This window comes from Rhinolophus hipposideros (genome assembly GCF_964194185.1).
Source record: "Rhinolophus hipposideros genome assembly, chromosome: 1".
NCBI lineage: Eukaryota > Metazoa > Chordata > Mammalia > Chiroptera > Rhinolophidae > Rhinolophus > Rhinolophus hipposideros.
In genome coordinates this window covers 100098582-100111287 of record NC_138047.1, presented here as the reverse complement: position 1 = coordinate 100111287, position 12706 = coordinate 100098582, and the positions used below count along the sequence as shown (strand labels likewise).

The following is a 12706-nucleotide window of genomic DNA, read 5'->3' as shown; positions in this document are numbered from 1 at the left end:
CTCATGTCGGTTAACTCTGCTTGAACTGATCTAGGCCAGACCTGGCTGAGTAAATCCGCCTTATGGTTCAGGTTTCCTATCTTCTGGGCTTGTCTCCAAGTTGTAAGCTGATGTCAGGTCTCCTCCCTTAGGGCCAGGATACAAGGGCAGTGGCCACTCAGCATATGCTTTTCTCATGGTGATCACCAAACAGCACAAGCACATTTAGGACCTCTACCTGGGTCCACATCCTCTATCTAACACTCCATAGACCAAAGCAAGTCTCAAGGAGATGCCCATCATCGATGGGATGACAGACGAAGTAATCTCTGCTTATGGGGTGGGGGAGGAGGATAGAAGGGGGTGAAAATTTGCTGAACAGAATGCGAACATGCAGACTAGCACAGCTATACATCAAATCTTCCACAAGACAGCTCCCCCTTGGATGTCTTACAAGCTCCTTAAATTCTCCATGTTGTTTGCTAAACACTGGCAGTCTGCCAACTCCCTCCTTTTGTAGAGTTGGGTCTTCTTGTCCATATCCAATTAGCAGGGGATCCTTCTGGATTTGGACAGAACACCTACTTCTCACTGCCAAGTCCCCGAAATTCTGAATCATTCACCTTCTGGAATCTCTCACTTGGCCCACACAGCCGGACAGCTCTCCCATTGCAGACATGTGCCTAATTCACTCCTGTGTTGTCTGTGTTTTTCGGACACTGTGTCCCAAGTTACTCTCTACAGGACGCTCATTTCTCAGCTCCCGTTGATTCAGCACTCATTCTTCCCCTGCCTGTCAACCAGTTACCGAGTGCCCACCATGTCCTGTGTGGCAGCTTGCCTAAGTCACAACGAAGAGACTGGACACTGGACAATACTTTAGAGCACTCACCTCCTACTTTGGAAACGAGCTTCTCTCCATCAGCTCTTCCCTGGAAATAGCAGCTCATGGACTAGGCTATGAGCCACCTCTCGTGGAACTGACATTAGAACCCACCACAGGGGAGAGAGGTCAGTGAATGAGTTACTCATTAGCTTTTACTTTCCTGCGGCCTGGTCTAGATTACGTTCAGAGTGCACACATGCAAATATAACCCCATACTCAGCTGTAATCTCCCCTCTCATATTTATTTAGGCTGTCGCCAGACAATTTGATAGGCTTCCTCAGGACAAATGGGCCCTGCTCCAGGGGGCAGAGGACGGGAATAGCAAGTTTGGGTGGACGCACTTTGGCAGCCCGAAGAGGAAAAGCTTTGCGAGATGAATGTCGGCAGCTTTGCTAGCTCTTGCCTTGCTGTATTAATTTCTCCTTTAAAAGAAAGCTGACCCATTTTTTCCAGCCTGCAGCGCTAATGGACTCTTTATTCAGAGGCCATCCTTCTCCCACATAAAGACCTGCATTGTATTTAATGATAAGTTTTTTTAATGGAATTTGCTATTTCTGGGTCTCTGGGAAAATGCCATTAATGAGCTTGCAAGTGCAAGGAATACCAGATGGTTGAGGGGCATGCTTTTCAAGGGCACACTACCCTGGCAGGAAAATGAACAAAACCCAGAAACAGGTTCTTTTTCACTTTGTTGGAACTGGTCTGGCTCAACTGAAACTATAATCTAGACACGTTTTAGAAGAAAGATTCATATCCCCTCAGTGGGTCTCCTCACTCACGTTGCACTCAGTCACGTAAGCAGGCATTGACCAATTCCAGGTTTGAAGGGGTGACAGATGTTAGCCTGCTTAGTTGACCCACGTGTCTTGGTCTAGCTTTGCCCTCTGCTGATGATTCCATTATGATTAGGATGCCAGAAGCGTTTGTGGATGACAGAGTAAGGAGTGAGCACGTAGGATGTTGGGGAGCGGGTACATGAAGAGTGTTATCTTCACATTAATCTTTCTTTTATTGCCTGCAGTGATTCAGCTCTGGCCCCAAACTCAGAAACACAGAAGCCTTGTGGTTAACCGGTGGTGCCCTCCTTCGTAAAGAAGTTTATTGCTCATCTTATTACTCCACAAGATCCTGCCAAGTCGCATCTGCACCTGGGGACAGCTCATTGAAGCACATGCAGTCCTTCTCTTCAGGGAGGTCCCACTATTTTGGCAGCCCTTGCCATTTCCTGTGATGTGCTGGCACCCAGCAATGCATTCGCATCCTTACAGAGGGGAGTTTTGCTGGTGTATCCACCCTTTACTGTCTCTTGTCGGCACCCTCTGTGTCCTGGCACTAATGGGGGGGGGGGGTGTTAAAGATGTATAAAGAAGGCACAAGACGAAGTCCTTGCCCTCAAGGATTTAACAGTTCAACGGAATCCAACTCATATTACAGAATAGTATTGAGAGCAGGGCACTACGCAAGAAGCAGTTGGAAGTTCAGAAAATGAAGAAGGCAAAATAGAGGGTCCTGATTATCCTAAATGCGAGTTCAAACTGTCCTCAGTCTACAGCCTCACCTGAGCTTGTTTAGAATACAAATTCTCAGGCCTCCCCTTTGATCGACCCAATGAGAAATGCTGCAAGGGAAACCAGACATTTGAGTTCAAACGAATGTTTGAGCAGAAGTGGCCGAAAGAGCTTCTGGAGAAGTAGAGGAAATAAGACAAACACATAGTCTCACTGCTACCAGACAGCGCGAGCTCAGTGCTGGGCAACAGACCAGGACCTGTCATACAGACCAGGACGTACACAAACCAGAGGCCCCGCGCCCTTTGCAGTGATTTTAGAGTCAGGCTGGAGTCACAGTCACCAGTGGAGCTTTAAAAATGCATACTTGCCTGAGCCCCACCCAAAGGTTTTAATTCACTCGTCTGAATGTGTGTTAAAAAAATTTAAAAAGCTCCCTAGTTGATTCTAACAATGATCAAGGAGAGAACGTCCGGAGGGTTCTGAGAAGGGAGACGCCTGCAGCAATGGTGAATGGGATACTGTGATAGAAAGCCAGTGTATTTGCTTCCCATGGCTGCCATAACAAATCACCACAAACTTGTGGTTTAAAGCAACGGAACTTTGTTCTCTCACGGTCCTGGAGGTCAGAAGTTCAAAATCAAGGTGACTGCAAGGCCACGAGCCCTCCTGAGGGGGAGAATCTGTTTGTTCCCTCTTCCAGCTTCCGGTGGCTCCAGGGTTCCATGGCTTGTGGCAGCTCAGCTGCAATCTCGGCCTCCGCCTTCACCCTCTGTCTCAAATCTCCCTCTGACTTTCTCTTGTAAGCACATTTACTAGAGTTAGGACCCACGCGGATAATACCAGACAATCTCATTTCAACATGCTTTACTTAATTGTATCTTCAAAGACCCTTTTTCCAAATAAGGCAGCATTTACAAATTCCAGGGATTTGATATCTTGTTTTTTTTGGGGGGGTGTGTGTGGTGGATTTTTTGGTCTACCACAGCTATTATCAAGAGAAAACAGCATCGGCCACGTGCACAGTTAGCAAGCAGCAAAAAAAGACTGAACAGCCTCTTGGGCTTGCAATTTTAACAAAACGAGAGCCTGAAGTTCAAGGGGCAAAGTTATTACGGTAGCTGTTCAAGATTCAGCAGGCAGGGGCATATCTTTTTAGGAAAATTTTATACCCCGTCTCCCTCAGAACACTGGGACAACACTATTTCTTTTTTTTTTTTTCATTGTTAACATAATTTTTTTTTTTTAGTTTCAGGTGTACAAGACAAGGTAATACTTTGACGTTCATCATTTAGGGACAACACTATTTCTGATGAGGATATCAGAGATTCACAGTAGGTCTTTATGCTTTGGGACCTGAAGTTTCCACAGGTAAGAAAAAGGCTTCCTCACGAGTCACAGACAAGACAGGGAGAATTGCTGGTGTGCTAGTATGCATCCCACTGAGCAGGGAGAGAAGCATTTTCCAGGTACATCTTCTTACCCTGGAGGTTCAGGATATAGTGAGTAACTTCAAATAGGTCCATTAAACACTCATAATGTGAACTGACAGCCTGAGCCCAGGATTATGTCACTACAGTTTGAAAACAATGATGCCATTGTCTCCATAACTATGAGTGTTCCAGTGTTCGGATTGTAAGAGAAGAGAGTTGTAGAAAATGCCCTTTAAAATGGCAAGCTTTGCCGTTCACAAGTCAGGACCTCAGTACATCTTGTCCATTAGACAGTTTTCAATTATTTGCTAAATATGCCTCTCTCCAGGTCTCCCTCTTCCAATCTTCCTGATATTCTTTCATGGAAGTCTACCTGTAACAAAGGTGAGTTCTGCTCACAGAAATCTATCTCAAGGACGTAACCTAGCAAGTGTGCAGGGATACAGTCCAGGGTGTATCCATGTTGATTATAATAATGAAAAACTGGAATCAACCAAAATGTCCACTCATTATAGTCCCTGCCCATCTCAGGGAACCTTCTTTGATTGTTCAATGTTTTTGTACTTCTTGTTTGGTAGCATATCAAAATGGTAATTTAATTTTTGTATAAAAACTTGTTAAGTTCTTTTAATCAGTCTCTATTCAACCAACACGTGGATAATTAATACTCCTTATACTTTCTCTGGAAAACCATCACACTTCTGTTTACACTACTTGTTACCTGTTTATGCCAGTGGTATTTACTATGGTAATGATGTAATTCAACACCATATTAAACCAACTATGTGAATGTAAAAACCAAGTTGTTCCTACGAAAACCAGGTTGAATGCTTTAGAAAGACTCAATAAAGGCCACTTACTAAACAAAAAACTGGTATCAAATTAGGTGTGACAGAGAAGTAAAAAGTTTTAAAGGTTTGGAAGGATTCTGAACTCAGATTCAAATTTCATATAATTTTCGCATGTAAACAGATATTCTTCTTTTTTATCTCTTTTTAAACATTTAAAAATGTAAAAACCATTCTCAACTCACAGCCAATACCAAAATGGGAAGTGGGCTAGATGTGGCCTGTGGGCCATAGTTTGCTGATCCATTTTAAGTTGAAATAATATTATGTTATATATGTGCTAGGTTTTTTCTTTTATGGTTTTCATTTTTCAATTATTCAAAATGTCCTAATGACATTGAATAAAAGGGCTTCTATTTTGTTTGTTCATACTCTTTCTACTCCTCTTGCCTGTAAGGTCCATGAGATAAGAGTTTTACCTGGCACATAACAGGTGCTTAGTAAATGTTTCTTAAATGAATGAAGTGAAATTATACACTATTCATACAATGGCATACTAACACAACCATTAAAAATTATGACAGAGTTCAAGATTTGTTGTAAATGGGCAAAAAGCTGGGTAACACAATAGTAATGTATAACTATTTTTAAAATTTATATGTTGATATTTCTATGGGAAACAGTATAGTAGATATATATATATATATATATATATATATATATATATATATATATATATATATATATATATATCCTGGCATAAACAGGACAGAGGTTCTAATGCCATTCGTTATTATATCACCATAGTTATTATGGATTTGGGGATGCTTTAAAAATCTCTTTGGCTTATCTGTGTTTTTGTCTTTTCTAAAATGGGTGTGTTTTCTGTGTATGATTGGTCATTGTCGTTTTTATTTTACCTTGTAATGCTGGTGTCCTGAAGGAATTTGCATCTGACCAAATGGAAGCACCGAGTTTGGTCACACTCTGTACCTGTGGTTAGGGGCTGGGAATGACTAAGCCAGATGTTAGCCTGGGAGGGAATGAGGAAAGTTCATTTATTTGTCACATCTGTCCAGTTTTCTACTGTGCTCAGAAAACCAGAAATTAGGGGCTAGCACTTCTTGATTTCTGGCCTTGAGAACGGGGCCTCCCCAGCTCTCGCACAAGATGACCGTACATAAGCCATAGTGAAAATTTGATATTCTAGCACAGGGAATATAGTCAATAATATTCTAATAACTATGTAGTGTCAGATGGGTAAAAGACTTATTGGGGTTATAATTTTATGAGGTATATAAATGTCTAATCACTATGCTGTTTTGTACACCTAAAACTAATTTAAAAAATAAAAATAGAATGGGAGAGAAATTTTTTTTTTAACTTTGGTATTTTATCCTAGGAGAAACAGGAGGCCCAGGAAGAGTTTTTGTTCATTTGGCCCCTCAATGAACTTTCATCTGGCACTGATCACTCACCAAGCACTGTCTTAGGCACTGGAGGTAAAGGATAGAACAAAGCAGACAGAAATCACTGCCCTCATGGAACTTCCTCTGGGGAGAAGAGAAAGCAATAAATAATAGAGGAAAACTGGAAGCAGCATATTGGAGCTGAGGGGATCTCAGAGAGGGGCGGGGCAGCAGCGTGGCAGGGCTAAGCTGGGACCTTATCCGAAGGGACATCTGAGCCAGGTTGTCAGCAGAGCCAGAATCAGACAGAAGAAACCAGTAAGACAAAGGCTCTGAGCAGCACAAACCAAGCACATATGAGGGTAGGAGAGAAGGCCGGTGTGGCCGAGGAGATAACGCTGAGAAGCCAACAGCAGCCACCTCCAGTGACCAACACAGAGAAGTTACTCTAGGCAAACCAATTTCATTCCAAATGAAATGGAAAGCGGTTGGCGGTTTTAAACAGAAAAATGAGATGCCCTGGTTTATGATTAACAAATCATTCTTGTCAGTGTGTGAGAGGGCAAGGGTGGATCACAAGCCCTGTCTGGAGGCCACAGCAGGGGGTGGGGACCCAAGGTGAAGGTGGCGTGGACTAGGATGGGGATGGAAATGGAGAATGAAGGAAGATGGATTTATTAAATCACCAGGACGTGCTTCAGAACTGGATTTAAACAGGAGAAAGACAAGATTCTGTTTGTTTGTTTGTTTGAATTTTAACAGCTATATTGAGATATTCTTATACCACAATTTTCCACTGAAAGTGTACAATTCAGTGGATTTCAGTTTCTTCACAGAGTTGTATAAGCATCACTACAGTGGATGTTAGAATACTCTCATTACCCCAGAAGAAGCATTACCTCCCTTGGCCGCTATCTCCCACTGTTCTTTGTACCACATTTTATTTATCCGTTCTTCAACTGATGGACATTTAGTTCATTTTCATTTTTTGTCTATTATGAATAATGCTGCTGTGAATACTATGTAGAGGTTTTTTGTGTGGGTGCAGGTTTTCATTTCTCTTGCGTATACAACTTGGCATGGAACTGCGAGTGAATATGACAACTCTGTTTAAACTGCTTGAGGAACTGCCAGACTCTGTTCCAAAGCGGCTACAACATTATACATTCCCACCAGCAGTGTAGAGAGTTTGAGTCAGTTTTAAGAGCACTCTGGCTGCTGTGTGGAGGATGGACTGGAGGAAGGCTGGGGCCAAGTGCAGAGACCTGAAGGGATATGCAAAAGTGGCAGCCTCTTGGTAGGGTTCAGCTTAAAGTGTTCTTCATACTGCTTATGGCAAGGTTTTTGTGAGATACCCGTCTTTCCATCATGAATCACATCATTAAATTAAAAGATTCCAACAGAGAGGGCTTGTTAAAACAGATCAGCAGTTTTCGAATCTAGACTCCTAAGGCGAACTGGTATGGAAATGCTTACATATCTCCCCAAACAAGCTCCTGCAAGCAGGAGGGGTTTTTCAGAAAAGCTAAGGGAGTCAGCGGGTGCAATAAAACTTCCACACCTTCAAGCCATGAAAACAGGGCTCTCTCAACTATAATTTTATATATATAGTTATAAGAAGTGGAGCACAGCATTAAGAATAGAGCACAGTGGAAATATAACGGCTGTGTGCGATGTCAGAGGAGTAGTAGGTGGGGTGGGGGGTTGTCACTGTGTGAGGAGTATAAATGATAAATGTCTATTACATTGTTTTGTACACCTGAAGCTAATAAAAAAATGTTTAAAAAAGAAAGAAAAGAAAACAGGGCTCGAGTGGCAGCCAGTTGCTGAGGACTCCTATGGCAGCAGGTATCACCCCTCCCATTGCCTCAGGACACTGCCCTGGCCTCTCAGAAGGGCTGGCTTTGTGCCAGGTTGCTGGTTTTGACAACTGGGCAGCAGTCCTGTCCCTTTGCAGTTCTTCCAGTTCGGGAAGTTCTGACTTCCAGAACTCCCCAGCAAAAAAAACAAAAGATCCGCAGAACAGTCAACTCCTCTATCTGTGGGGTTTTGTTCCAAGACCCTCAGTGGATGCCTGAAACCATGGATAGTACCAAACCCTAAGTACACTATGTTTTTTACTATACATATACACCTATGATAAAGTTTAATTTATAAATTAGGCACAGTAAGAGATTAACAGTCGCAATAATAAGGCAGAATAATTATAACAATATACTGTAATAAAAGTTACGTGAAGAACTTTGGGGCCATTATTAAGTAAAACAAACACTGTGATACCACCATAGTCCATCGGCCGAGACAGCTGCTCAGTGACTAATGGGCAGGAATGCATTTGGAACCTCCTGTGGTCCCAAATAACTCCTCTGTGCCCACTTTACTGTTTAAACCTTCATTTGCTCTGAAACAGTGGTTCTTAGGCTATGTTAACATGAAGAGCTCTGAGAGGCTTTGAGAAAGCAGCAGTGCCAGCCACCACTCACTCTCTCTTCTTCTAAGATGCGGCCTAGGGCCCTGTATGGTTTCTTGGTTTTGTTTTTAACTTTTTATTTAGAAATATTTTCAAACTTAGGGGGAAATAAGGCCCAAACTTAGGGGGGAAAAGAACAGTACAAAGTATATCCACATACCCTTTACCTAGATTCACCTACTGTTAACATTTTTGTCCCATTTGTTTTATCATTTGCTCTCTTTCTAAAGTTTATTCTATTTTATTTATGAAATAAAATGTCTTAAGAGTAAGACATCATACTTCCTCCCTTAAAAGTAAGATGTATTTCAAAGTGCATTTCCTCACAAAAATATTTTTATGTACAGCCATAGTGAGGCTGTCAACCCCAGTACATTTAACTTCGATACAAACACTTTTATTTTCTCTATCATCATATTCCAATTTGTCAATTGACCCAACCATGTCCTTGTAGCATTTATTTTCCCTTCAGTATATAGACTCCAGTCTAGGCTCAGGCATTGCATCTCATTGTCATCTCACTGGTGTGTTTTTAAAAGCTCTCCAGGGGCATCCTGGTCTTTGGACCCCTGTGTCAATAAATATTTATTTACTACACTAACATTTATCGAGTGTCTACCAAGTGCAAAGGATTTTGAATAAATTAAGGAGTTTCTTATTTTAAGGAATCCACTATATACAAATCAACAATATCCGAGGGAAAAGTATTAGGAAAGAAGTATTAACCAAACCTGTGTGGTGGGGGGCAACTTTAATTTAACAAGCTTACTGAGGGTTACTATGTGCCAGGCATTGTATAAACTTCTGGAGAAGCAGATGAATATGAAAACAAACAAAACTAATTGATAATAATACGTGATTAACTACAAAAGTGAGGATTTTTAAAGGTTTTCTTGGGGGAAGTGAGACTTAAAAGATAATTAGGATTCAACTTTTAGAGATGAGACATGTCAGGAGAGGAAACATCAAGAGGCAAAATAGAGATGGAAGGGAGTGTACGGTGAAGTAAGGCAAGAACTGTACTTCACTGTGATTGGAGAACTGGGTGCATAGGCTTGCACTAGATTGTCCTGGGAAAGTAGGCTGGAAAATGTAAGGTGGTACAGTTGCCTTGGGAAATGGTTTGGCAGTTTCTTAAAAAGTTAAACACAAATTTACCATAGAACCCAACAATTCCATTCCTAGGTATCTAAAATTTGTGTCCACACAAAGACTTGCACAGGAAGGTAAGGTTTGTAGCATCATTATTCACAAGAGCCCCAAAGTGGAAACCCAAGTGTCTACGAATGGGTAATCAGAATGTGGTACACCCATACAATGGGATATGACTGAGCAACAAAAAGGAATGAATGAATGACACATGAATGAATGAATGGATGAACCTCAAAAACATTATGCTAAGATTTAGCAACTAAGTGAAAAAAGCCAGATGGAAGTACCATATGTTGTATCATTTCATTGATATGAAATGTCCAGAAGAGACAAATCCACAGAGATACAAAGTACCTTAGTGGTTGCCTGGCATTTGCATGGGAATGGGGACTGACTACAAATCAGGTACAAAGGACGGATTTCTTTGGGGTAATAGAAATGTCCTAAAACTGGATTACGGTTATGGTGTAACAACTCTGTAAATTCACTAAAAAATGTTGAATTACATACTTAAACAGGTGAATTTTATGATATGTAAATTATACTTCAATAAAGTTGTAAAAATTAAGAAGTTATCAAAATCAGACAGAAAGGAAATAAGTACTGCAATCTTAGAAGTGAAAAATATAATTATTGAAATTATAAAACTTAATAAATGGGAAAAATTCTGGACTGGACAAATTATTTAGAGACTAGGCAAATAGGAGGTCAGGATTAAAGAATTCACCTTTATGCAACACAGAGGCAGAAGTGATTTTTAATAACATTTCAAGACATAGATGGAGAGGCTTCCTCACTCACCTAGTGGCAGTGCCAGAAAAGAGAATGGAGGCAATGGCAGACAAACATTATTTGAAGAGAAAATCATTGGTAATTCTCCAGAATTAAAGAGAGCACATGAGTTCACAATAAAAAGTACACTAACATCTAGAGAGTTCTAGTGAAACTGCAGAACATTAATATAAACAAACAAAAAAACTTAAATGATATCAAAAGGAAAGATAGGTTATCTACAAAGGAATGGATATTAGATTGATAACAGAATTCTTACCAGCAACAGTTAGTACCAGAAGACAATGGAGTGCTACCATCATTGTGCTATGGGAAAACTATTGTTCACTAGAATTTTATACCCAGATAAATGATCATTCAACAGAGGGAAAAATAGACAATTTCAAGTATACAAAGAATTCTATCCCCCCCACTGAGACCTCTACAGAAAGAACTATTAAAGGATGAAACTTCAACTAGAAGAAAAATGAACCTAAAGAGAAGGCTTTGGATTCAAGAAAAAATAAATAGTGAATAGAAGAATTGGTGAAATGTCAGTAAATTTAATCAACTCTTGGCTATAAAAACAATTTTTAAATTAAAAAAAGTAAAAATCTCCAGACAATGATGACAAGATAAGAAAGGGGAGGGCTGTTATATGGGTAAGTTATGCATAGATCTTTGGTAGGAAGAAATAATTACATGACAACTTTGTTAGAAAAAATTATATTTAAGTATGTATGTTCAAAAAGAAGACAACTTTGAGAAAAATAGAAACAAAGCCTAAAGCCCTAGAACCAGCAGTAAAAAATGAGGGAATACAGATCATTTTACTAATCCAACAGAAGGCAGGGATGGAGAAAAAGGAAGAATGAAAAAAGGATGCTAACTGAAAAACACAAAATATGATGTAAGAATAAGTCTGAATGTATTAGTAATCACAATAAATGCACATGGACTAAATTCACATACCAGAGATACAATGAAAATAAACTTATAGAAAGATTAAACACATAAATAAAAAAGTATATGACATATAAACAGTAGACAAAAGAAAAGTGACATATCAATATTAAAAATGTATAATTTAAACAATTAGTATGAAAAATGGTAAAAAGAGCCACTACATAATAAGAATCGACTGTGATTTCTAAAGCAGAATATACTTTGAGAAATACCCTCTACTATGTACTAAGGATCGTGTCTGCTGTGCCATTTATATTGAGTGAAATGATTACTACATCATATTGAAATTATCTGTTTATGTGTTTATCATGCACAAAGGCAGGGCCCTGTATAACTGTTTTATGCCATCAATATTCAGCACATAGTAGATACTCCATAAATTCACACCGAATTCAAGGTTCATCTCTTCCATAAAATCTCTCCTAACTGTTCTAACCCATAATGACTTATCCTTTGTTTCTACTTCTATAGCACTCATAATTTGAAATACCCAACTGATGATAGCAACTGAAATAGCAACTGATTATAATAGTGCCTTTTAGTGTTTTCACCAACCTTGTTTCTCCAAAAATATTTCAGATAATGTGAGATAGAGATGACCTACACTGTGCCTAGTGCCTTGAATCAATACTTTTTGGGGTCAGCGTCACTATTTAGATGAATATAGATTAGATCAGCAATGCCAGCAACACATGCCAAAGCCTCCAAGGACTATCTCCATTCCCCTTTTTCCACCCTTGACTAAAGAGATCACAGGCTCCCGTGCAAAGAATGCGGAGAAGTTAATGGGAGGGGGGTGGAAGAAGGCAGTGTCCAATTCCAAGTCTGTGCTCTCTTCCTCCTGGCAAATGCCTGTGATCCTACAAAACAGTGGGTGTGAGGAAGTGGGAGGGAGATAGGGACGAGAGCGTGTTCCATACACTACTGGGCAGCACCGGGACCTGCCCTTCCACTCGCAGGCATGAGATCGGGAATTCACTATGAGATCAGAAGGAAACTTGAAGGGAAACAACTAAATGCATGCCCTGGGAACCTTGTAGAGAAGCCAGAGGCGGATGCTGTTCTCCATCTCCACACAAGAAACACGAAAGGGAAACGGCTACAAGGAGCTCCCAACAAGAAGTCACACAGGGTTAATAGAGCGCAGAGTGGTATCTTGTCGCCGGTCTTCGGAAGGAAGACGCCACAGTCGGGGGAGGTTCAATCAGGACCCCGGGATGAGGTGAGGAGATGGGCTGGCTGACCTCCCAAGGTCCTTTGTAATCGCACAATTAAATGGTGAATCGTGCACTTCCCCATTTACGCTCCCACACACGTCCGCACCCAGTTTGATAGTAAGTCCC

General features: G+C 40.7%; 1 protein-coding gene across 5 annotated transcripts in view; it reads right to left on the bottom strand.

Moving 5' to 3' along the window:
* FAM184B (family with sequence similarity 184 member B) overlaps window positions 1–12706 on the bottom strand; it is a gene marked incomplete at its 5' end in the record, with an annotated part of 96630 nt that overhangs the window by 60556 nt on the left and 23368 nt on the right. The gene's annotated exons all lie outside the window — the stretch shown is intronic.